General features: G+C 40.0%; 1 long non-coding RNA gene across 1 annotated transcript in view; it reads left to right on the top strand.

The window, feature by feature from the left end:
• LOC121069839 overlaps positions 1–24295 on the top strand; it is an 89503-nt gene extending 65208 nt beyond the window's left edge. Inside the window, exon 3 of the long non-coding RNA XR_005819661.1 lies at positions 23563–24295. This is a non-coding gene — a long non-coding RNA (uncharacterized LOC121069839). The remainder of the gene's footprint in view (positions 1–23562) is intronic.
• Positions 24296–26347: the final 2052 nt, after the last annotated feature.

The raw sequence follows: 26347 nt of genomic DNA, 5'->3' as shown, positions 1-26347 counted from the left end.
TGCTGTGTAAAATCAACTGCCTGTCTCTTTAAATATATCACTACAGAAACACTTTCTATAGCTGTAGAATTAGAGCTAAGGATATAATTTTTTACTACTGTATATGCCTGTGCCTATAGATATATGAATATACCTGGACATAAATGTATGCTTTTGCTATCTTTATTGTTATACAGTATGAATATTTTCTGCCTGAAGATCCCTGTTATTTTTATTAATCCCTGATGGTGAAGGAAAGTACATGTTTTAAGCACCTTTTCTTTGTAAGACAGGAAATTGTATTTGCTTTTTTTCATTGCTAGCACCAATCTATTCTGACGGATCTGTGACACAGATAAGAAGCAGAAGTGTCTCGAGTACTGACTTCTACATTTATTTCCTCAAAGCAGAGGGCAAAGAAGCTAAACATTTAAAATGCATGGATTCCCCTGAAAGCTTTAAATAGGGCATATGCACAGCAACTTTGCACACAGATTGCCCCCAAAGTAAGTCTTGATTTCAGGACTAAGCCAAACTGGCATGCAAGAGCGGTTGCTGTTGATCTTTTATACTAATTTTGGTTTAATTGTGATCTTCAGCACTGCGTAAACATGCTAACCTAGTACTTCAGCTTCACCACAGCTAAACATTAATCCTTCTTAATGCTCTAAGTCAACTTTTAGTCCTTAGCAGAATTTACCTTAATCTCTGGCTAGGAAGCTAGCTGATTTACAAAACATAATCCAAGAGCTCCAGAATCTTAAGGAAAATGTGCAGAGAAGCAATTCACCTATGCAGAATAATGTGTTTGTCTGGTATCCTTCCTAAGATGCTACTGGAATTGATTCATCAAAAATATTGAGACCTGTGGTATAAAGGCTTCTTTCTCTTGTTAAATGATGAAATGCATAGGTACGTTTGGTCCCCCATGTTATTTTTCTTACCTTTCTTATACTCTTTTAGCTGCATTTTTTATGGCTATAGAAAATGAACAAATATAGGCTTATTAATTTGGTGAAGCGTTTTAACACATTTTTATAGTTGTAAATATGTAATCTCGATACGGATAACCAACTCTGTGGTGCTGAAATATTTGAATGTTACTATTGGCCAGCAGTTTTGTTGTTCCCTCTGTTTCTTATCAAACCCAATACAATTTAAGACAGCCATAGCTGTTATGCCCTAGGACTGAGGTAACAAAGCCATGTGAGTGGCTGGGAAAGAGAACTGTTGAAGACAGAGGAAAGATGATACATCTTTATCTCAGTTTTGGGTAGTACTTCAGTGAAGCTCTAAAAATCAGTAACACCCAAGAGTCCCTTGGCTGTATTTTGGAAGATGGTAGGTTTTATATTTTGCTTTGGTGTGTGTGAGAAGCCTTTGATAGCAGGGGAAGCCAGCTGATGGCGGCGAGTATCAGAGGAAACCATGGGATAAGGGGGGGATGTTCCCCAACAGAACTGGGAGAACTGCTGGGAGTGGACCCGACAGCCATCACCCAAAATGTCAAGAATCAGGAAAATCAAGTATGTGGAGTTGCATGTGATGAATCTGGAAGAACTTGGCTTGGTTTTCATCAACCTCTTACACGGTCTTATGTGGGGGTTCAAAAGCTTGGCCAACATGAAGTCCTGTCAACTTAATAAAGATCAGAGTTGCCTTCAGTACTCTCTGCGAGTCTCTGCATGTGAGTATCTGGAAGTTGCTTGGTTCCCTTCCACAGTGCTCTCACCGCTTGGTTTCCTCTCTCTCCTTTTTTTTTATTCCTCTTGTATACTCATTACATTTAATCATCTGTGTCCCCACTCCTCCTACCCCCAGGATGATTTCCTAATTTTTACTCCTAGTTTGATTATTTTATCTACATCACAAGTATGAGCTTTTGCTATGAAAAATGCAGGCTCTCTGCAGAGAAGGTGGGGAGAGAAGGCCTAGTGATGGCCAACACTTCACCCCCACCTAGCAAAACATTTCCAGAATAAGTGGGACATATTCATGCTTTGGGAAATATCTCCCTGAACCTGACAGAGAAAACTTTGCTGTGCGTTATTTTGTTGGTTCTCCACAGCTTTAGTTCTTCATCAGATTTCTGTCCCCTAACTCACAGTAAAAGAAGCCAGGTATCACTGAGACTCTCGGAAAAATTTCTGTTTCTATAGCAAGTTTCGGAGCGGTTTTTGAGGTATGGAGACCTGAGTAAGACTGTTGTGTCCAGGGTGACGTGGATGAGGGGCTTATGATTGTGCCTCAGCCTGGTGGAGGAGTGGGTTGAGGGGTTTAAGCAGCCTGAAGGCTGCTCTGCCATGTGCCAGCTCAGAGGTGTCCCCAAGGGGACAAGCCACCAGGCAAGGCCGCTCCTGCTCCACCTGCCCTGCCTGGGGGCTGTCAGAAGGTGTTGTCAGAGTGTCACCAGCTGTCAGGAGGGTGCCGGGCTGGGAGACCCCAGCAACAGGGCCTGTACCAGCAGCTGCTGCGCTCGTGCCAGTGAGCAGTGGGAAGGGTGCCAGCCTTCAGAGCTGCCCTTCGGGGTTCAGGTTACCGAACTGGGCTGGCAACGGCCCACACCTATATTTAGGCCTGGAATCTGTACCAGTGCATTAGAAAGCTTGTGTACGTGCCATCCTCAGGTAACCTTGCTGGCCATTGCCCTGAGAAAGCCTCCTGAGTGCTTCTTAGGATCCAGCAGCTTCCCTCCCGCGTGGTGGGGAGCCGCACGGTGGTGGTTCACCTCCTCGTGCTCTGAAATGGCTCCTTCTGCACAAAGCTATCCAAAATGGGGGAGAAAAGTGCTCGTGTGGGGCCCCCCCACACCTCACCCTTTCCAGCTCTGAGTGAGAAACCAAGTGGCTCCCATGGCCCTTTGGTGTCCCCAGCCCATGTTTGATCCAGAAGGTAGTGGCCACTGGCTCATAAGTCCCACAGGAGTGAGGGCACGGAAAGAAATGGCAAAGAGCTGCCATTTTCTGCCCTTGCATCCACAGAGGCACCTCATGGGGATTGTGATTTGAGCAGACGCAAAACTTCAGACCATTTTATTTGGATTGCTTTGTGATAGATTTTAGTGTTTTGATGTTTTATGGGTGTATCACTTTCTGGACTTTCCAGGAAGGCTAGGGAGCAGGATTTTCTGCAATGGGCTGATGTGAGTATTTGAAAAACATGCATGTTTTCTCTACTGCAGTATCTGAGGCTTTTTTTACAGTCACCTTTTTGCTTGGGTTTACCCAGTTCCCTTATTTCCTAAAACACTGGAAAGGAAAGTGCTGTAATATTAGGGAAATTGTTTCAAAGCTGAGCACAAATGGACTCTGATTCTTCTAACTATGTCCGGTTGTCTTAAAACAGTGTGAAATCCATGCTGATCATTCACAATCCTGTTTTTACCAATGCTCTAAGTTTTCAAACAAAGGAAACCAGATGGTTAAAGTCCATGCTTTGATAAGTCGCTTTCCTAATATTTTGGGCTCTTACCCAAAATATTATGACTTTGACATAAAATTGGCAGGAGAGTAATCCATTTCCTAAGCGGTGTCTTGAATTCATTCACTTTTTCAAAATGGATTTCTGCCTTACATTTGTCTGTTCATGCTCACAATGATTTTAAAATAGCAATAATAATCTGATTTTGTTACTTTGGTATTTTTTTTTTCACTTTTCATAAACTGTGCTGAACAGTTTACTGTTAAACTGAGCAAGGTTTGTTTTTTTTATCTGCAGGACAGATATTTGTATGGGAGATAACTGGTCTTAAAATGCATTGTTTTAGATAATGAAGCTGTAGATGATGGTTTTCAAAATGATATGATTTATGGATTATTTAGGGGATTTTTTTTTCTTTGTGTTGTTAAACATGGAACTTCTTGCACTCCTGATGGAATTGCTTGGCATGGGTTGTACAGCACAGACTGCTGCATGCACTCATCCTAAACTATTGCAATAGATTTTGGAAAAACTATATTCAGTCTTTTGAAGGGAGATGAGATGTCTTAAATTGCAGATGACCAGGGTCAGATGTTCAGATAGCCAAATCCTTTCCTTGCTGAATCTAGACTTGGAAGACTTTGAGTGAAGCCAGTTGGGGAGAAAATGATTCCCTATGGTCCTGGCAACATGAGATCCATGGGGAGAGGTGCAAGGTAGGCCTGGGAAACAGGTGCATTGAAAAAAAAGGAGTCTGAGAGGAAACTTCATCCCTCTGTGTTTACAATTTCTGTCTGGAAAGTAATTTTGTCTTGTGAGTGGATTTAAGGAGAGTCTGGGAACCCAGGGTAGTCCGAAGCAACACGTTTTTTTTTGTTAATGACGGTCTGATTTATTCCTGGATATGTTATTTGTGTTTATTTCTGACTGCTGAAATTCATTAATTGTATCACTTATTGCACTAATTTATGTTCTCCCAGGCCCAAGGAACCCACAGCATGTTAAATGCCCACATGGCTCCAATAATTGGGATGACTGAAGGGTTGTTTATTTTCCCCTCTTGGGTTTGTGTTGCAGTTGTCACGCTGTTTGCCAACACTAACCAATTTCTGCATGCTGCTGCTCACACAGATGCAGAGTTCTTTGAAACTGGGGGGGGCAGAGGTGGCACTTAGGAGCTTACGGGCTCTGGTTTGAGAATTGGAGGCATCTTGTGACTCCACAAACACTTTATTCTGAGGGAACAGAAAATCTCACTGCTGCAAAATAAGCCTTACGAGGCCAGCCTCACTCAGACTTCCTAGCAGGGATGCTGCTTGTCAATGAACTCGGTTTTCATTTGGTTCAGTTAGAGTTCCTCAGACTGAGAAGTGCCAAACGAGGGCCCACAGGCTTTACTTCTTCCACATTACATGGCCCTTGAGAGGAGGTGCAGAAATGGATCTGACTCCCGCCACCTCATAACCTTGGTAGCTGTAAAGCCTGTTGTTATGTACTAGAAGCTTTATCAGAAACAGTGTGGAAGCTCAGGTTCTTTTTACAGTTATTGAGATGACATAACTAGCCATAATGATTTTTTTACTTTTATCTTTTTTTCCTTTTTGTTTTTAATTTTCCTTAGGACCACTGACCATCCTGCTGTACACTATGCTGTCTTTGGGATTTGTTAGGAAGACATTTTGGCCTTTCTGGTGTATTTTATTTTTAATAGCCACTTGCATGCAGTACAATGTAGAAAAAAAAGTCTATTCCCATGCCTTTGTTAAAATTTCTGCATGGTGTTTCTGTGGGACACTGAAAAGGCTTTAAAAAATAAGAGTGTAAGTGAATGCAGCGTAACATTCTGGTTATGCTTATGAATGGTTATTACCTGCATTATATTTTCTTCCTGAGTTTGTGCAGGTGAAAAATCTTGTCTCTGACTAAATGCAATTAATAATCAGAGCTTGAAGCATGCTTGTGACATAAATCTTGATCATAGTGACACTTCAGAACTGGAAGTTGCCAAAAAAATAACCCCCTTACTTGTATCTAAATGCTGTACGATATGTAACCCACATGGAACAGTTGCTTAAGGAGAAGAAAGAAAAATATCTGTAACTCTTTGATAGGCAGCCATATTTGATGCTGCATAACCCACCTTGGTGTGACCATGTTGATGTGCACATCAACATTTCTGAGGAACTTTCAAGGAAGATGTAAATGCTGATGTTGTGCGTCCACAAGTCTCGATGCCATCTTCCAAAGTCCTTTTGTGTTGATAATGTATTGCTAAATGACACTTATTTAAAGGTATTTTGTTGTATTTGTAGTGCTGGTGACTTTCAGATTCTGTTTTAAATTGCAAACTCTTATTTTTACATCTTAAGAATATGTTTGACTTGAAGTGGATCATGAAAATGTCATGTATACAAATAGTGATCTTTCTCCTATGTAACGGATGCTCTAACACAATTGATGCAAAAAATGCAAAGGTATTACTACTTAAGAAAAAGAAAACATCCATGAAAACAATGTAATGTCTGTATTTAAGGGTTATGTTGCCTTAGCCATGCAGTCTTAGTCTTTGCTTCCGTGGTAGTACTTGTCTTCTCATCCCCCAAACCCTTTATGATGACATGTCAAGGTACAATGTAAAGCATTTGGTATTTTTTAACGTAAAAGGTAATAGCAAGGTCAGCCAACCTCTGAATGATTTCATTTGAAGGAAACTTCATTATGAAACTTTTCTAACTGCAGGTATTTGTGAAAATGTGTCATCCAATTCTTGGCGTGTTGCAGAGCATGAAGGCATGCTTCAGGGGTTGGGCTTCTTCAAGCAAGAGGCAAAACTGGAGAGATTAATATCACTGAGATAACTGTGGCACCTGTGCTGATAGCTGAACAGCTCCCAGCAAGGCTTATTTGTAGGGGTGGTGATACCGCAGACTTCCAGGAAGGCCAAGTAGAAAGAAACAAAACCTCCAAAATGATGCGTACGTGAGAGGAACAGGCTGTATGTGTGGTGCTAGATCCCACCATCGCTAGGCACAGCAGAGGGACCGCTTTTGTTCAAAAAGGTATTTGGTTTGTGCAGGTACCAAACATACTTCTTTCTACTGGTGTTTAAGTAACTGGGAATACTATTTCAAATTTGCTTAAGTAAAAATAACTTGAATAAACTGTGTAGCATGTAGTTTGTAATGTTTAGTTTTACATATACACAGAGATGGATAAAAATATATGTATGCACAAGCGATTTGCTATGATTATCTGACAAGCTGAGGCACGATACAACACTTAATAATGGCTAGTAAACCTCTAAATGATGTCAGTGTATTACAGGGCTCTTTTCATGATATTATCAGCAGTCATTAAAGTTATTTATTGCTGTCATCATGCATTTCTGTTACCCATAGCAACTTGGCAGAAAACATATTGCTAGCACAGCTGATGATAGATTCAGTTTCAGGTTTGGGATATGACAATCTGAACATCTTAATGGTATTTTTATGCTTACTGGCAAACCATGCTTCTTGGGTCATGCTGTATTTCCAATAATACCTAAATAATGTGTTTATGCATCTTCCATACTGTATGCAAACAGCATCTTCCCTTTCATAAAGAAAAACTCATCTGCGTGTCTTGGGGCACTCTGAGGTGGGAAAGCAGTACTTTTCATGTTTTGGGGATCTGCGATGCTGAGACACGAGGTGGTGTTGGTGTGTCAAGCAGCTTGGGGAGAGGCAGCATCTCTGGCGAGCAGCGCTGGCTTGGCTGTGCTGCAGCACGTGTGCCTGCTGTCCCGGCTGCAAGCTGTGTGCCCACCTGTCCTTCACTCTCCTATTCACTGAAAACTCACAGCGTAAGGCAGTTAAGATGTTTTGTAGGCAGCACTATGTATTTGTCCAGAAAAATCTTTTGAGCAAAGGGAGAAAATGGAGGTGTTTAGAACTGCTTTTTTCTCGAGTGTTTTGTTTGGGCTCCATGACTAAACACAATGAATCTTGGTTTCTGTGCAGGGTTTAGCTGTTCTTCCACTATTGGACTTCATCTCAGGGCTTTTTTGAAACTTTGGTATTTAATATTAAATCCCTGATTATAAAGGCTTAAAACAAACAAACAAAAAAGAGGGAAATGCACACATGCACAATATAATTTAGGGATTTCAAAAGGAGGTATTTATAACCTGCACATGTGCTGATGGATGCTTTTTTTTTTTTTAATTTTAGTTCTCTCTCTGCTGAGATTAGTGTACAGCTTTTACAGTTTGTTATCTTTGGATGCGCTGCTGAGAGACACTGGTGTCTAAATTTATTCCCTCTGATAAACTTATTTTTCTTCCACGCTGAATACGAGGAGGGAACGGCTTTCTATTTAGCAGCCTTGTGTATGCATATGACCCAGTATAGTTGTGGGATTGACATATTTGCAGAATTTCGTTCCTGTGTGAGACGCGAGCTACAAAAAGCCCAAGCTCAAGTCTTGTATTTGGCATTTTCACCTGTGATTACGTATTGGAGGGGTTTAAACTTCTATGAGTTTCTCTCTTGTTGGGCTGATGCTGCAGGAGCGGGTGCAGGCGGGCTGTGCCTGAAGGTGGGCACCCTGGTGCATGGGCACAGCCAGCACAGCAGAGCGTGGGTCCTCTCTGAATGCAGTTGCATGACCCCACCAAATCGTTTGGTTTGATTTGTACTGAACAAAAGTGTACTTTATGCTGGAACAACATGCTCATCTACTTAGAATAAATACAAATTATTCTGGCTTCTGAGTTTTGACATAGGTTTTTGAAGTTTTCTTAAAGTTATTATGATCAGATGAACTTAATTACAGAGTACTTTACATATACTCATCTGGTAAATGTCATACAACAGACAGAGTCAAAGGGAAGGTATGCAGGATTTTAGGTCTCCCTCTCCTTCATGTTATGCTCTTTATGTTGCCACTGAGCTTTAGGCGTGCCTGTCTGAGCTGTTTCTTCTGCTGGAAAAAGAACAACTCCTCCACCTCCCATATCCCCCCACCCCCAAAAAAATCCCCAAAGCAAAACTCTGATTGCTGCCTGTTCAGAGAGGAAATCTCATCCGGTTTGCAAACAAACTGCCTGGAGAAATCCCTGCAGCGGTCAGACCCTCGCCTTTCCACTGCTTACTGGAGAGGCGTTGTTGGGGGGAAGATGCGGTTTGTGTTTTCCTGCTGCACATAGCAGCTTTCCTGCCCCTCTTGGTACTGGGGGAAGAGAAAGGGGCTGGGCCAGGAGGTGTTTGAGAAAACAAATCCCATTGCAGAGAGCTCAGTGAGCGCCAGGTGAAAGTCTCCTCCACCTGGGCCACGCCAGCAGTGCCGGGCTTCTTCCAAGGAAGCCATTCAGTGCTACCCCACCTTCGTCTTTCCTCTTCTAACTGTGCCACCAGCTCTCTAAACCTGGTGTCGCAGCTTCTCCAGGTCACATAACCAGATTTTTCTGGACTTTGCAAGAAATGCCATTTCAATGTGCTTTGCTGCTTCTGACCATTGGAGAAGGGATCTTCTCAAGTGGTTTATGCAGATTGCGCTAGCACGATTTCCAGTTGTACTGTATACATTAGCAGTGATAAGGGCATCGCCTAATCTCCAGGGTCATCTCTCCCTACTGTAGTAAAATAGTTTTAGCATGCGTAAAGTAGCTTGAGCTCTTTCATACAAAGAGGGTCTGACAGTCGAGTAGGGGTGTGTAAATATGTAAAGACCTTAAATATTCATCTTCTTGAGGCATACACCTCTGTACACTAACTTGTTACACGAGGTAGTATAGCTTCTTCCTTTTGCAAATATCTGAGATAAATATTCCTGTTAACATTGCAAAGTTTTAGTGTGCATTTATGATGATATAATACATATTTTAATTGGCTCTGCATTTTTAGGTTTAGAGAAAAAAAGTTTCATCTGGAGTACACTAAGCCAGTTTATTCCAGAGGAATATTCCAGCAAACAACTGCTAAATTGCAGCAGTTCATAGAAGTGTCAGCACTTGCAGAGTCAGTAATTTGTTTTTCTTTCAAATGTTCTGCAACTGCACTGCTGCTGACTGCTTTCTCTTTGTGCTGCCTTTCATAGAAAAGTGTTTTCAGGTAGCAAGTATGTGATATTCTTTCCCTGGGCATGTTTGATCAGACCTTCCTTTTTCTTTTTTTTTTTTTTAAACTTTATTTTTAAAGCATCCTGACTAAATTTTTGCCATCTAGTTAATAAGTAACAAGTGACTCTAATAACTCCTCTGTCATGCTTTTTATTTACAGTGTATGCAGAAATTAAGAGAGAGGAGGGGGAGACAAATCTGGAGTGAATTTCCATCACCCATAGTGGTTTTTGCTAAGAAAACAATCTTTAAATGTAAACAACATCTGTATTTTTCATGTTGTCTTTCTAAATACTGGTTCTGTAAATAACTTGCCCCCACTGTAAGGCAACAGTTAGATGCCTTAATCTCTCAGTCATCCAGAGCTTTGTGCAGAATGCAGACTTCCAGCATATTTAAACATACATCTCCCAAACTTTTGATATCTTTTCCTCACGGCAGGATTTCAAAAGGTAGATGACTGTGAAATGCACTTTCATTCTCTGTGTTAGTGCTTTAACATTAGTCTGACTTTAATAGGCTGGGATGATTTCAGCTTATAAATCTTCAACTGGAGGATAAAGTTCAAGTAGATAAAATCAAACAGATGTTGGTGGGAGGATTTCTTCATGACCCATAAAAGTGCTATCATCAAAGCCTGGAATCATTTGTTTTGAATTATTACATTGTTATCAAAAGGACTGTAGCAGTCTGTTTGTTGAGAAATTGGATCTGTTTATCTGAAAACAGAACAAAGATGCCATGCTAAGACGTCCCTGGGAAAGTGTGGGTTAGCTGATGGCTGAAACGGTAGGGTAGCTGTGAGACGTTTTGATTGACAGCTGTCCAAATAACTGCCAGGCCTGGAAGCTTCTGCAAGTTGTTATATCATTGAAAATGGCATCCATTTAAATATTGAAGTGTTACTTGTTTAAAAAACAAATGTACTTTTCCTTTGTCTTGAGGAAATAAAAGATTTTTCAAAAGCTTTTTTTCCCCCATTTTTGTTTTTTAACTTAGTGGAGATGCCAAGTTACCTTTCAGTAGTAATTTTAAGTCATGACCAAAAACTGTTGAAGACTTTGTTGAAGTGAAGCTTCATGCTTTTACTACAGCTCCATGGTGTCCTGCTACACAGAAACAAGCTGCACCTGCATAAGTGAAAAAATGTGTTCTTTTTATTACTTACTGGAAAGCCTTTACTCTTTTACTCATAATTTATTTAGGAAAAAAAAAGGTATACAAGTGACATATATATATATATATATATGTTAGTGTGAATCTAAGCTCAGCACTCAAGTGTATATCATGTAAAAGCATGAGAAAATCACCTTTAAAATCCTCCAGCTACCACAGGTGTTTATGTATCTGTGTATGCGCACACAGCACGGCTTTGCAGCCAATGCAGACCTTAACAGTCTTTCCTTTCCTTCAGAAAACCACTGACCATAAAATGAAATAGGCCAGGGAAGTGTTCTGCCTGTTTGAGAGCTCTGTAGGAGGACTTGAACCTTGCCCCAAAGCTCTCAAAAAGGATTGTGTCACCTGCACGGGACTATGAAGGTGTGCTTCTCTGTGCTGACTTGCTTTCCAGGGACACAGCCTCAGCGTGGAAAAACTTGATGTTGAGATAAGTTGCCCTAGAGGGGTGTTAGAGATGAGCCCAACAGCAAGCACCATGACATGGACTGAGGAACCGTTAAGTATGGGCTGGGGGCTGTGGAGCTGTGCCTGTGCTTGTTTCTGCTGAGGGGAAGCTAAGGGCTGCATACCTTCATCATCTCTTGCCAGTGCTTTCAGGGTCTTCACACTGTGCACCTAGCTGGTGCAAAGTGAGGTACCCCTTGGGTAGGGGCAGAACATGAGTAGGCATGGGGAAAAGTGTACAAAAATCCAACTTTTCCTAGGGGTCCACCTTCTTTGTTTCCAAGGATGGCCAAGGGAATGCTTCTCTGAAGTCAGCTGTCAACCAGGGGAATCTGACGTGGCACCACTTGGTCTTACTGTAGTAAAACGCATTGGTTTCATTTCCTCTCAAATATCACTTCTCTTTATCCCTTTCAGTCATGATGGTGACTGTGTTAATGCTGCATCTGATAAAACCAATGGCGATGCATTTGCTGAGATGCTTGTGACCATGGCAGGTAGAGCAAAATGCTCTCCTGAGTTAGAATCCCGTGTAGGAGGCTCAAGAAATACTGCACTGTAGTCTGTAAATGTCAACAAGATACTAGCCTGAGTTCATTGCAGATTATTTTAGTTTTTTTTTTTTTTCTCTTTTGGAATATCTGTTCCGCTGTGATCCTGAAGGCTTAATTCTAGATTTACAGCATTGTCTGCAGGCTTGCTCTGACAGAAATTTGCAGGCCTTGGCCCAATCCTGCAGTGGTTAGCAGGCTGCTGTGTCTGTGTAAAGTCTGCCAGACTTTAGAAACAGAATAAAGGAGAGCAATGGGACACTTGTGTACAGCTTACTGTTGATTTTGCTCTAAGTGTAGAAAGAAATAGTGAAATTTTAAAATATGAAGCTAAGGGGAGAACTATCTTCTCTGCTTTGAAGAAAAACAAAACAAAACAAAAACGAAAGGCTTGCCTTGACCAGATGACACAGATGTTTAAAATGCTCAGTCCTTACGGCCTGTTTAATTATTTTGATGAGTGCAAGCTATTTCTCTTTGATAGCCCGAGAATCCAGTGACAACAAAATCTGTGCTTAGAGTTGGCCTCTTCGAAAGCGGGTGTGTGAGGAGACAAGGCTGGGAGGACTTGCTGCTGCCTGGGGTGGGGAGATGATGTAGTGATGGGTGGAGAAGCATGCAGGGATCGGGGAGGGGAATGCAGGGCCCTGTAGCCACCCGTCCTGTGGATTTGTTTGATGTAACCTTGAAAAGAGCCTGGAGGAGCATCTCTGGAGCTTTCTGGGTTCTGGAGCAGGACACGTAGCTCTTTCTTGCATGGGGGAACCAACAAGCAGTCTCATGGGCTACCGTGCCAATGACAAACTTGCCTTAAGTACTTTAAGATCTATCACATTCTGGAAACACATAGTAGTGGAATATAAAATCAATTATTTCAAACTACTTTAATGCATTTTTTTCTCTGAGGCATTGAACTTGCTGATGATGCACATGTTTTCGTGTTGAGTGAAGAGTTTTTCGGAGAAAAGTTAACGTATGAAGCAGAGATGAGCAGAACACCTAGTCTCATTGTGGTTCAAGATGCTTTCCTACTTGCAGTGCCAAGTCTAGTAAATTACTACAGTTTAGAGAGACTCTTCTTTCTTGCGGGGAGGAAGGTGTGGAACACGTAACTTTTGTTGGAAAGAAATCTTGGAAAAATATTTTCAACCAACGCAAAAACGCTGCACATTGTGCAAATGGACCAGGGTCGCTGTCACGTTCATTCTGCCCCAAGAATGTTCTGCTTAGCCTCCAATAACTTGGTCAGGTGAAATAGAGCTCTTCGGGTCTAACAGCAAGAAACTCACAGCAATATTGAATGGTCACATCAAACCAGGTATCCCGTAAAAGATTCTGATTTTTTTTTAAATTTTTATTTTTTTATCATTTGGGAATGTAGAGACTTAATTCTACCTTTGTTTGCTTAGGAAATCAGTTGTTTTGGAAACTCACAGTTAGTGAAGAATGGTGGTTTCTTCACTTGCAATGTGCTTGTGGTATAAGAGATTTGGAATGCAGTTCTGCCATGGGATTTATTTATTGTTTTTTGTAAACTGAAGATTTTCATAAATCTAATCACCTACTCTTATTCCCTGAGGATCTGCCGCCTCAAGCTAAGAGATGTTGTGCTTCAAATGCGATTAAAAAAAAGGAAGAAACCAAGTGGTACTCTTTCCCAAACCCAGAAATAGCACCTGAAAAAAATAATTGTTTATTTCACATCTTAGGATTTAGTATAAAATATCCTTGCTTTCCCAGACAGAGTGCAACTCAGTAATTGCTCACTGTGTGTGTTCACTTCCCCCATGTGGCTGTCAATATGTTCCTAGAGCTTTACAAAGCACTAAAGTTCTTTTTCTTTTTATAAGTTGCCGTTCTGTTATACATGTATGATGTGTACCACCAACTGTACAGACTTCTTTCTGTGCTGTGGTGTTTTGCCACTTTCCCTAGTTTCACTGCTGTGAAGGATGGAGGGACAGCTGGAGAGACCACAAAAATTATACACAGTGTCTGTTTTGGCCATTCAAGTTTTCTACACATTGTGCTTGTTCAAAAGATCAGAGAGTAAAATCAAGGGAGCACATGCAGAAATGCAAAGCTCATAAAACTCCCCCAGCCCTCTAAGGCAGTGTGCTGTTCTTGCTTTCTGTTGAAAAGTGACTAACAATAGACGTCTTCTGTCTGGTGCATACATGGTATCAGTTGCTAACGGACAGCTGTGAGTGGCTCTAATTTGGAGTTAAATAATGAAAAGAGACACCCACCCTTAGTGAACGTCAAACTAAGCAACTTGCCCATTATGAGCTCCACATGTCTGGGTGTTATGATACAGGATTTTGGATTGCTGTATTGGTACCATAGTCTCTCAGCGGGTTTCAAAGTTGAGTGAATTGTGAAGGCAAAAAGTTGTTTAACAGTAAACTTTGGGTGCCAGAGGTGGCCAGGGATCAGCTGCCACTTGTGACAAGTGTGAAATTTGAGAAAACTTACAGTTAGTTTCACACTAAGAAACTAAGCCTGTAAATGACCTTACAAGGGACAGAGTGGTCACAGGAATTTTTAGTTCCATTGTGAATCAGTCTCTTCTATGCCCCTAAATCTCTTGTCCTGAGAGGAGACTGATGGCTTTTCCATCCAAGTTTTTCACACGTCCTGGGGCTGTAGGGGGTAGAGGGGCTACAAATGGGAGGGATAGCATGCATTGAATTCTCTTCTTGAGGAGTGTTTTCAAGGGTGAAGATGAACTGAGGGTCAGTTTTATCCCTTTTTCCTGAATATGAGGTGAACATCAGTCAACTTTTGAGGATGTGTAAACTCAGAGATCAAGGAGACTGGCTGTGGAAAGACAAGTCTCATCAAGAAATGGCAGGAACAGTTCAGAAGATTGTTCTTGTGCAGTTTTGCAGACCTGCATGATAATCTTTAAATGAGGAATTAATTTGAGGAACTTCAGGGGTGGGAAAAAAAAAGTAATAAAAGATTCAAGATCTCAAAGGAGAAGGCTTTGTAAGGAGAAAGTGTATGTTAACTTTACTAAGTGCTAAGAAAGCATATGTTAACTTTACTAAGTGCTGTTAAAATGTGCAAAGTTAATGAAATGACTTGTATAAATGAAGAATGGAATGAGATCAGCCTCAGCGGAAAATTTTTCATGTGACTTCTGAAAAGCTTAGAAAGAAAATTATACCAAAAATAAAGGGGGAAGATGTACCAGGACATAAGAAATCAAGTTGCCCGGAGAGAAAGATTTTGCAGCCATAAAGCAGTAAGGCAATGTGTAAAAGCAAAAGTAAGTTGTTTTTTACTGCTTGAGCTATAACAGCAAAAAAAAAAAAAATCATAATCAAAAACTAACCTTGTTGGCAGGGAATCCCCAAGTAAGACTTTCTTAGCTTTATGTAAGAGAAGAAAAACATGGCAAGACAACAACTCGGATGATATGATACAGTGGCATGAACAAAATAATGCCTTGAAGATAAGTAAATGGCATCCAGAATGCTAAAGAAAGGTTTACATAGCTGGAGATTTTAGGTAATAACACAGAAAAGTCATTAAATCTGCAGCAACTGTTTTGTACAGTAGCCTCATAAATTAAATGAAACCATATTCAAAGTACACAATGCATTATAGCTTTGCTCCTGAAACTTCTGAAAGAAAACAGAGATGTTTTTTTTGAAAGCCTGGGATGCTTCCAGATATCCTGCGCTTGGACATAGAGAAAAATGATTCAGTCTATAAAGCATCTCTCTTGGAAAGTAACTCAAAAATAACCGCAGCTGTGGAGGATACAACGAGACAGTGGCATTGCTTGAGTGGCAGTGCTACGAAGTTCAATGCCTGTCCTCCTAGCCATGGGGAAGACATCTTACATTTGCACAGGTCTGAGCAATTAAAATGAAGTGCTAGAGAGAGCCGGAACTAAATACCTATGCTTGACTAAATATTATCCAGCTTAGTTAAAAGAAAAAAATTCTCTGTACTCTGTGCCAAATGTTACTGGATAAAGCAAGCAGTTACTAGATCGTGCTCTGGACACCAGCAGAGAGAAGAATATTCTATGTGGGATGAAACCTTCAGCAAAAAGATTCTCTTGCCACCCACGAGGCCTGCAAATAGGAGACGTATGTAGCAGTGCTGAGGGCGATGACATCCTGATGTATAGGTACTGAGCCCGTACGATGGAAGCTGTGGCACATCATACTCACAGCCTCATCTGTCTGCTAGTAAAAGCCAGGGGAGTAAATCTAGAATTGAAATAAAATGATGAAATTGTGACTGACGGCAGCTTCATGTGTGGAACAGTTCTGACCTCCTAAGAACTAAAATCTGACCTCCGAAAGGTAAAAGCAATACAGGAAAGCCTACTACTAAAGATATTAAATTGGTTCAGAGATTATTAGGGTTTATAAACTCAGAGAGAATTTTTTTTCTGATGGGTCTCAGATGTGTGTGAATTCCTGTGGCAACTGCTGGGCAGAGATGCATGCTGGAAGTCAGTCCCTCATTATGACATGCTTCATCCTGCATGCCAGAAGGCCGACGACCACATACACTGTGCTTCCCAGTTCATCATTCAGCTGACTCCCTTGGAAAATAGGAGGGTAACAAGCATTTTTATAAGGTGTTTTTATCTTAATCCCTTGTCCAAATCTGACTATAAGAAATTACACCAGCAGTAGTAACAATTGCTCTGAAAGTTGCCTGCCCTTTGCAGTATGTGGAGGAGCTTTGTGTTTGATCTAGCAGCCTCACAGAGTGAGGGGACAGAGTGAGGGTCAGCCTTGGTCTGTCTTGTCCCGTTATTGTGGACGCTCAGGTCTTGGTGAGTTATTGGAGCAGTGGTAAGCAGGAGTAAAACAGCTTCCAGGCACTGCTAGAGAAGGCAGCAGCATTACACTGGTTTTCTTGCTGCTGTCCCAGGCTGGGTTGGTGGGAGTGAAAAACCAAGGATATGGAACAAATGGCCCTGGTAGATCAAAAAAGCTATTCTTAGTTTAAAAAAATAAATACTGGAAGTGATGGCCTGTGGGCTGGAACACTGGATAAAGGGTTTGTTGGATCTTCTTTAAAAATAGTTCTCCAAACTGTTTGCATGCAACTATGCTTATCCATGAATTATGCCTACGAATTCTCATATTTGCTACTGGCAGTGCCCTGACAGGCTGTGATAGGGCTATCCTGCTTTAGTGGTTGTTATTACTCCCCTGTCTTAAGGTTTTACCTTATGTTTATAAATTATTGCTCTATTTATGAGCTCTTTATGCCTGATTTGCTCTACTTGGGCTTGCAGGCCCTTGTAGTGCTTGGCAGTGAGGCGCCCAGCTCTCAGGTGGCTCATGTCCCATGGTGCCATGCTAGGCCTGAAGTAATGGCAGGTCGAGACAAGATGGCTGCCCTGCAGGCTACAATTAGGCTTTCAGGGTGGTGAAATGCTCCTCACTGACTGTCTTGTTATGTTTCTGTGTCAAATGAGTCAACGAAACACAATGGGGTTACCGCCCCCCCCCCCCCCCCCTTTTGGGGGGGTGTTTGATTCTCTGGGCCACAGGGGTGGTGGTAGTGGCATTGCAGCTGCCCAACCAGATCAGGCCATGCAGGCCCTCTCCTTGGGCTTTTCCACCTCCACCTTTGTCACTGTCACCACTGTCAAAATTGGGTCCCCATAAGCTATCCACCACCCTTCAAATGTGGGATGTGTGATTACATTGTTTCTGTGGTAAATATTAAATCACCAAGGTGGAGCAGCCCTCACATGAAGGGGATGGGCAGGGGTACTGGCGGCCCTTTCTCCGGAGAGCATACTTAACCAAATATATATCTTTATTATATATTCTTAGTGTTGTACTGAAAAGCTGGATTGATTTTGGACTGCAGATCCAAGTCTGCATTTTTATCAAGTAAAGGGAAAAAGGTTTTCAGGAGGCTTGTGAGCACCTGGCTTGTCTTTTCTCCTCTAGCTCATGGCTAGGCTTGCTGTCTTTCTCTTGTTTTGTTTTAGTGCATTTTTTTGTTATTATTTTTTCCCCCCTCCTCCTCCACATGTCATGAAATTTGCTGTAACTGCTTCATTAAGCTGCCGTGTGTCACAGTAGCAGCTCTGCGAGTTTAAATTGGCTATTTTTGTCTGCAAGCACGTGAAACTTGAGGACCAGAAGAACCAGCTCCACAGCTGTATTTCCATGTGCTGGATAGGGTCTGACATAAACAAAATGCTTTTCCTTTTGGGTGCTTGGCAGCTCTCAGCCAACCTGTCAGAGAAATGGTTATGACTGTTTCTCTGCTCTCAAATGAGACTGCTGAAAACTTACAGCCTCTCTGGGAATTTCAGCTTCTTTCCACAAAACAGTAACAAAATCTGTTTTTATGTTATGTTTAATTGTAGACAATTTAGAGTGTTAAGAACTCTTCTGGCAGATTAAAAAGGCAGGGGAGTGGGTGGGGAATAACAACTGTACTCCTTTTTACTCAAACCTAATTTGCTCCTTTTGGCAATATTCACAACTTTTATGTAACCTGTGTGGCTGTTTTAAGAAGCCGCTCTCGGCAGATATTTGCCAAAAATTTTGGCCTTCATTTTTTTTTCAGTTGCTTCCTTGGCTTAGTTTACTAAACAAACCATTTTTCCTAGATGATGTTAGTTTAGCATGAATTATTCATTTAAAAGTTTGATTTCTATTTACTTTTTATTAGCTAATAACGTGGTTTTTTTTTTTTTTTTTTTTGCAATGCCTTTTAGTTGAATTGTAGCTGCACTGAATGTGACAGATATCTAAGGTAAAAAGCCCTAAGGTTAAATATATAAATAAATAAATAAATAAATAATATCATACTGGGGGAGGAATACATGCAACAACAGCATATCAGAAGTGGTTAAATGCACCAAAAATACACCAATCCCAGTCATTTTTCTGCTCCCCTATTTTTTTCTTTTTTTTTTAGTTATAAACATCACACTGTTAAACTTTTAAAATCTGTTTACTGTAAAGACACTAAAATAAAAACAGGCATATTCACAAGGATATTCATGAATAGCAATGGATGTCACATGGCTCTTTTGTAAAAATGTTTTCCTATGATAAGTTGATAATTTTGGATATTTATAGTTTTGAGGGTTTTTAATGACTACAAGCAGCTTTCACAACTATAGAACTGTTTGTCTAGACAGAAAGCAGAAATAGTACCATATGTGAAGGGCAAACAGCAAATGTTTCTCAACAGGTGACAGACTAAAATGACAGTGAAAAATGAAGAATAAATATGTATTAATTACAGCTGATTCCAAATAAATTCTTGCATGTTGTCACATTGAGGGAAAGAATGTCTGTGATATTCTTTATTTAATAAAATGCTTTCTGTGAATGTTTTTCCTGCCAATTCAATACAACCTACTTTTAATGAGTACTTTAGCAGAAAGTTTACTTTGTGCTACTGCTGAAGATAATAGCTCCCATTGAACTGTTTTGATACCAAGCTGTCAGTGGAAGTGGTAGCCTATTCTTTGAGTAATTGTTTTCCAGGGAAAATTGATCAATTCTGAAATTGATGTGATTTGGCAACAGAGTAATACTGCTTTGAGTCTTATAATGAAAGTTATCTGCTGCAAGGATATACTCTGGGTGAGACTGGAGTGTCAAGGAGGCACTCAAGATAAAGGAGGAGTCAGAGTAAATGTAGATTTTGAACAAGGAGCTATACTTAAATTTAGGCTTTGCTGCTACTTTTTACTAATGGGCATAATTCTTTCCTGGCTTTCATCTGGGATTCCTTTTGTCAAACAATTATATGGAATTGTAAATGGCAACCAACCTATCTATCAGGTTCAAAAAAGGCTAGCAAGGCACAAATAATTACATTAGTGATTCATCTTTAGAGATGTGTTTTCAGCCAAGGAAGTTATGGCATCAGCAGTTTGGAAGGAGGACTGTCAAATGCAGTTGTCATTAGTGCTTATGCTTAGGATGTGAAATTGCTGTATTCTTGTTGTAAAACTGCAAATATGTGTGTTTACAGCTTTGGTATTCCTACCCAGTCCCACCTCCTAGTGCGGCAGTGCCCAGCCGGTGGCTGGGGTTTTTGTGCACAAGGATGAAAATGCTTCATAATGGTTATTGAGTAGTGAGTCCTGTATTTTAATAATGAGCTTGACTTGTTGTTATTTTTGCACTCAGTTCTTATCATGAAGCATCACTGACACTTTGCATTTCTTTCCAAATTAAGCACATGATCTGAACAAAAGCTTAAAATTTGAAGCAAAGTAGCAACTTACCAAGAAATATTTTAATAAAGTGTCCATTATACATGCAGATGAACTGGACAAACAAAATATTTTTACCTTTAAGATTTTGTTGCTTTAATTTGATTTAAAAAAGGACATCCAGCAACGAGAGTTGTGAGGCTTGCTCTAGCTGTTGCATTTCATTGTTGGTGCCTGTATTTATAGGAGTTCACATGCTTTTCCTTAACTGGACAAACTGGCATTCTTGCTTTTGAAAAATGCTTTCAGCAATGTTTTTACTTTTTTTTTTTTTTTTTTTAATTTTACTTTATCTGTTTACACAGATCATTGACTTAGTGAGATATTTCCTTCACTTCAGAATCCTGTTTAAATCCCAAATGATCATGTATATCAATTTTGGTAATAGTCATTAGCCTCACGCTACTGTAGCATGCCAATTCTTATTAGCTTTCTGGAGACTGATTTCCTTGTCCTCAGGTGTGCTGGATGTATTTGTAGCTGTGCCCAATTTCTAGAAGTTCCTGTTTACTCTGGAGATATCATGAGTCCTGTGACTATCGCATACCCGTTGAGGGAGACAAGAGGCTGGGGTGAAGCTCCCATGCCATCCAGAGTTGCATTCTCTTTGCTTTCCCTTAAAGGAGGGAGAAGTTGGGTGAGCACTTAACCGGAGTTAGAGGGAGAATGCTCATTCTCTTTGCACTGTCTTTATCACAGTTAAGGCAGTTGCTTTGAAGTCATCTAATATTAGACAGCTTCTATAAAGACTGCTTTATATAAATCAGGTAATGTCTTGTAAAAGAGCATGCCTTACAATGTCAGTTGCTCAGAGCCTTCCAAGAGGACCTCAGCAGCTGCTGCCTGTCGCTGAGGTTAGGCGACAAATTATGCACCCTTCTGCTATTCTGTCCTGAACCAGTACTTTTAAGAGTCACACAGCTTTGCTTAAGTAGATTTTATTGATGCTGCATAATCTTTAGGGACGTACTGTCAGAAAGAGAGCATCTCTCTTGTGCATCTTAGAAACCTTGTGGCCACCCTGTTCAGGATTGATAAGACTTGGAGGATCTGGCCTCACTCATACAGATGTTATGCATGATACACTGCTGTAGGAGTTTTGAGAAGGGAAGCACTGAGGAAATAAGACTCTGAATCACTGTAAGAAGACTGGGAGCCTGGTGTTGGCAGTTATTTTTAATAAGAACGGCAGGCTCGTCTGCTGGGACAAGTCCTGCCCCAGGAAGCACTCCAGAGATGACACGACCCACGTCCTGCAGGCTGGGCACCCTGCCCTCACCAGGCAAAAATAGATAGAGTGCGCACACTGAGCAATTCAGGTCTGCCTGCCAAAGTCCGTGCTCGCATCCCTAGTGTAGCATAGAAAACGTGGCACAGGCTGATGCACTATCACAGCTGTTTCTTACAGAGATTTTTCACCCTGCCTTTGAGAATACATGAGGATAGCTGGAGTTAGTCATTGATTAGTTGTGTGTGATCATCTCTCATTTATATTGATGGCACTCAGTAGCTCAGAAATAGGTTGCTATAATTTAGTCCTGTTTGCCCTTGTACAACATAAACAAGTATACTAACACAATAACAGTTATTACAGTAACAGTTATTAAGTATACTTGTAAAAATGAATGAAAATCTAGGAGTTTCCCCTCAGGACTCTGGAATAATATCTGACATCTTTTAGCAAAGAAGTATTAATTAATTTTGGATCTAGTTATGCTTGCCTTTAAAGAATCCAATCTCAGAAATTCTCATATTTGTAGGAATTGACAGATTTGGGAAGGCAGTCGTTATTTCTTGTACTTATTATATAATTATTTTTTGTACTATTTATATGCAGGAAAAACTGTTGTAGAACTCTTCCTCCCCTTTGTAGTAAAAAGTAATTATAGCAAGCAAAACCCTTATATTTTATTAGTATAAAGGTATGTAATCTCTATTCGTTTAGTAGCTTGAACTCAGGAAAATTCAATAGAGATATTTCTGAAAGACGTTTAAAACATGCAGTGTCTTTCTCTGAGCTGTAGCAACTGACTAGTACCAAAGACAGCCTGAGGAGGGACTTGGTCATGGCAATGAGCCAAAAAGTCATGAGTCTCGTGTAACAAAATCTCTTCCGACAGAGGGCTCAATTCTGAGAAGCAGCCAGCCTTAGGATATAATTGCTCAGTAATGACAGCGGGCCGTGACAGTGGGGATCCCTCAAAGGAGGCACCGTGGTCTACAGGGATGCTCCAGTCCCTTCTTCATTCTCCCAGGAGCATCTGTGTGTCCCCTGGGTACTCTTTGCCCCAAAACACAGCTACATCACCATTTCTACTGAGCCAGGGCCTTATCTCAGTTGAGCTGGCAGTTTCCATCTACTTTTTCCTGCAATTCTTAGGTCCTCCAGCAGTTCTAACATTCAGGTTGTCAGACCAGAGCTAGGGGTGTCTCAGTGTGTTTGGTTGCATGTTGACAACCCTGCAAGCCTACAGGGAGTTGAGCGTCTTGGGAAAGATTTTGTTTTTGGAGACTGATGGAGAGGAACCTCCATTGCTCCAAACCTTGTGAACATCACAGCTGGTCCTCATCCACCAACACAAATGGCCATAGCTATTGTGGGAGAAGTTTGGTGTCTGAAGTCTCCAGCCACAGTCTGCTACTCTTTCCTCTAATACCATATTTTATCATGGTATCAGGTAGCTTCAAGGCTCAGCTCAGTATCGCAGGGTGAAAGAGCTGAACTTCTTGCTTATTTTTGAAAGGTCTTGGTTCCCTGTCAGTTTCTTCCCATCTCTCCCTGATGCCATGTGCTCTTTTTTGTTTTCCTTTTTGTTTAACCTCACACCTTGCTCAAGTGACTTGAAATCGCCAACCTTGTAGAAAAAGAACCTGCCCAAAACTAGTCATAGTGTTTTCTGCTTGACTGCTGAGTTGAACTGGTTCCTGGCTTCAGCGCCACGCTCACTGCAAAGAAGGGTGTGAAACTGAGGGCTTGGGAGAAAAGATGAAAACAAGGGGCAACATGTCATTATGTCAGCTCAGCTGTGCATGAAACTGCAACACTGCAGCTCTTTCCCTCCTCTTGCACTGCTTCCTACTACTTAGTCTAGCTAGTAAAGTGTGCCTGTATGTGTGTACGCAGATTAATTGTTTCAGCATTTATTTTCACTGAATAAAGGGGAAAGACGGCTGAAAGTTAGATATCTTGTTACTTCCATGCTGGTACTTCTTTCTATAATGATAAAGATGCAAAAAAAAATCTTTTATTGTACATTCCCTCACAGTAAACAGCCATGCCACCAATTTTCATGGAGAAGTAAAATATCTCTGGCATGAAATAGGTTTGAATTAAATTATGGAACTGTTTCCATGAAATTTCATGGAAATCTGCCTTGAACTTTCTTTTGCACAAAATACAATGTGGCTGACTTAAGCAAACATTCGTTGAAATATTCTTTTCTCTAATTTTATTAGTGTTTTTATTTTGTATGGTATAACATGTATATAATAATAATAATAATAATGCATTTATACAGAGGATAAATCATTAGTTGCCTGAAAAAGAAGGCTACAGATACTCTCAAAATAGGGATTTTTTTTTTTTTTACTGTCTTCTCTGATCTCTCAAAATGTGAGAAAGACCAGTCATATCTCTTGTGATGCAGAACTACATGCTGGAGATGTGGTGTGAAGAATCTGAAAAGCTGACCACCCGGTGTGTTGAGTCCGTATAGCATACTGTACATTTACTCAGTAGCAGATTCGCTTGTAAGAAGAAGAATACAAAGCAGCTAAAGCTTTGGAGACCTTGGGAATTCTATCAAACTGAATGGAAAATGCTCACTTGAAATAAGTGCCTATTTTTAACTGAATACTAAAATTTCAATGGGTGACTTTGACCTGCAGTGAATGAAGCAGAGTGTTTAAGGACTTCTATTCTTAAAGTGAGAAGTATAGCTCATGTGATGTACACCAGACAAAGTAGAGAAATAAAAGCTATTTTTTTTTTCTTCTGAAAATCTAAATGTGTCCAAAAAGGTCAAAATGCTGCAAAACAAATTTTCTGGAATTTCACTGGTTCCATTAATGTCTAAAGAGTTATACTAAAGCATCTATGGCAGAACAGATGCATAAGCTTTCCCTAGAATTATGCGCACTGTGAGTATTGCCTGGTCCAGTAATGTGCAGGAAGAAATGCTTGGAGGTAGCAGCTACAGATGAGTCAAGTCAAAAACATAGAATAAGGAATGGTTTTGCAAGCTAAGGAGCAGTAATATGTTACTAGTGAGGCTGGAGGTCAAGGAGAGGAAGATAGAACAAGATTTGTGGAGCCCACAGAGTGGGTGAGCTTTGTAGCAGTTGGAGGCTCAGAATTTTAATCTATTGGACGTGATTTCAAAGTTGATTTCAAAGTCCATCAAAAGTCCAAAGTTGATTTCAAAGTCCATCGAAGCTTGGCAGTGGAACCTCCAGTGGAACCTTGATTTCCTTTCCTACTTGCTTTTGACAACATTTACATTAATAAAGACAAAGTACAACCCTTTAAAATCCTCAGCAAGAATTCTGAATAGAAATTCAAAGAACTTCCAAAATGTTTATTGAGCATAACGGGAGCATTAAAAAATAATTCAGACTCCTATACCGGTTCTGAAAATGGCACGCTTCGCTTTACAATTCTATTTCTTGTAAAATGATTGTAAAACAATTGTTCTGAGTATAACATCATAAAAATTGGTCACGTACAAATTAGTTTATTAGGTGTGTTTGGGCCTCCAGTAGTCCAAATCAATGATAAAGAAAAGATGTGAAGCAAGTTAGCTCCTAAGGAGCTAGGTGCAATATGCTTATGGAAGGACTGAAATACTGTGTCTTGTTTAGGAAATCTAGTGAATTTATTGGAGAATGTGCCACCACACACATCTAATGACCTTATAAACATAGGGTTTCTTGTTTTGTTTTACAAAATGTTCGGCTATAATTACTCAGAAAAAATATACTTTTTTTTTTTTAGTTGCAGCTTTAAAAGACCCGTTTTTGTTATGAAAGCTAGTTGTAACTTAAGCTTTTGCATTGTACAGAATAACGTAATTCATGTCAATAAAATTCTTGTGTTGTTCTCAAAGTCAACAGTTAATTTTCATGTACCGATGCAGAGATACAGAGAAAATATACATCAAAGTTTATATATAAACACTCGTTCTGAGCACATAATAAATGTTTATTAAAAGATATGATTTGAGATATGCTCCTTATTTAAATCATATGGTATTTACTTTGTTCAATGCTTAAGACATTTTTGTGTCTATCTCCTAGAAATTACAAAGGAAGAAATTTAATGAGTTTGATTGTGAATGCAAGCTGTTGTCTTTTTGCTCTTCCAAGATTGTATTTTGACTTTGAGAATAGTCTTTCCTATGACTGCAATTACTAATTGCTTGGCACCTCTGTGCTACTCTTCAATATTATTTAGCGTCTTTTAAAATTAAAAGCAGCTTTTTATTCATATATTTTATTTGTTGGGCTATTCTTTCTACTGCTGGCACATCTTGGGCATTTATAGTAAGTAAGTAAGTGAAGGTAAAAGAGAGGCTGATTTTGGCGTTAGAGGAGATTGCAATTAATATTTTCTTTTCATTGATTAAGAAATGCTGTGTACTTGTAAATATGTTTAATTTTAGTGCTTGCACAAATAACTGGGTTTTTATTCATTGAGGATTTGATTTAAAAATAATTTTATTAGAGAGAATTGCAGTTGCCATTTTTATTTTACATGAATTGATTAATTTATTCCTTTAAAAAAAAATCTTACTAGAATGTCACAAAGTAATTGGGAGGGAAAAAAAAGAAAAAAACAAATCATGGTGAAAAACATCTCTGCATACCCAGGCAAAGTTGATTGCACTACTTATAAAAATATATATGTATATAACTTTTTATTTACTTCCTCATTTAAAAAAACAAATCCATTTTCAGAGATTGCTTAAATGAAAGATTCCACTAAGAAAAACATGACAAAGAGCATGGAAGTGTTTTTATTAAGGTCAGACCTTTTCAAAATGGTCTGTTTTTACAGTATGTATGTCGGAGAAAAAATACTGGCACCGAAGTAGAGAACAAAGGCAAAAGAGCAACAATTCAAAGGATGTAGTTTTAATATGGTTAGTCTGTTGTTTCGGAACCCGTGTACTGATTCTGTCAATGCAGATGATTATTCCATACTTTTTCTTAGAAGCTAGAAAAATTTCTTCTTAGATTCAATTTGGAAAAGAAGAGTTCATAAAAATGTTGTAAATAAAGTGGTACGTACATGATATGTAATAATGCTGAAAATATTTGACTAGAGACAGCCTTTCCCTAGCAGTTGGAAGGGAGAATATGAAAAAGATAGACAAAGAACAAAGAAAAAAGGAGACTGGAGAAGGAGAGATTAAGGAAGAACAAGAAAACAGT

The sequence above is a fragment of the Cygnus olor genome, chromosome 4 (genome assembly GCF_009769625.2).
Source record: "Cygnus olor isolate bCygOlo1 chromosome 4, bCygOlo1.pri.v2, whole genome shotgun sequence".
NCBI classification, from domain to species: domain Eukaryota; kingdom Metazoa; phylum Chordata; class Aves; order Anseriformes; family Anatidae; genus Cygnus; species Cygnus olor.
The sequence above is the reverse complement of the archived record's forward strand: the minus strand, read 5'-3'. Positions and strand labels throughout refer to the sequence as shown.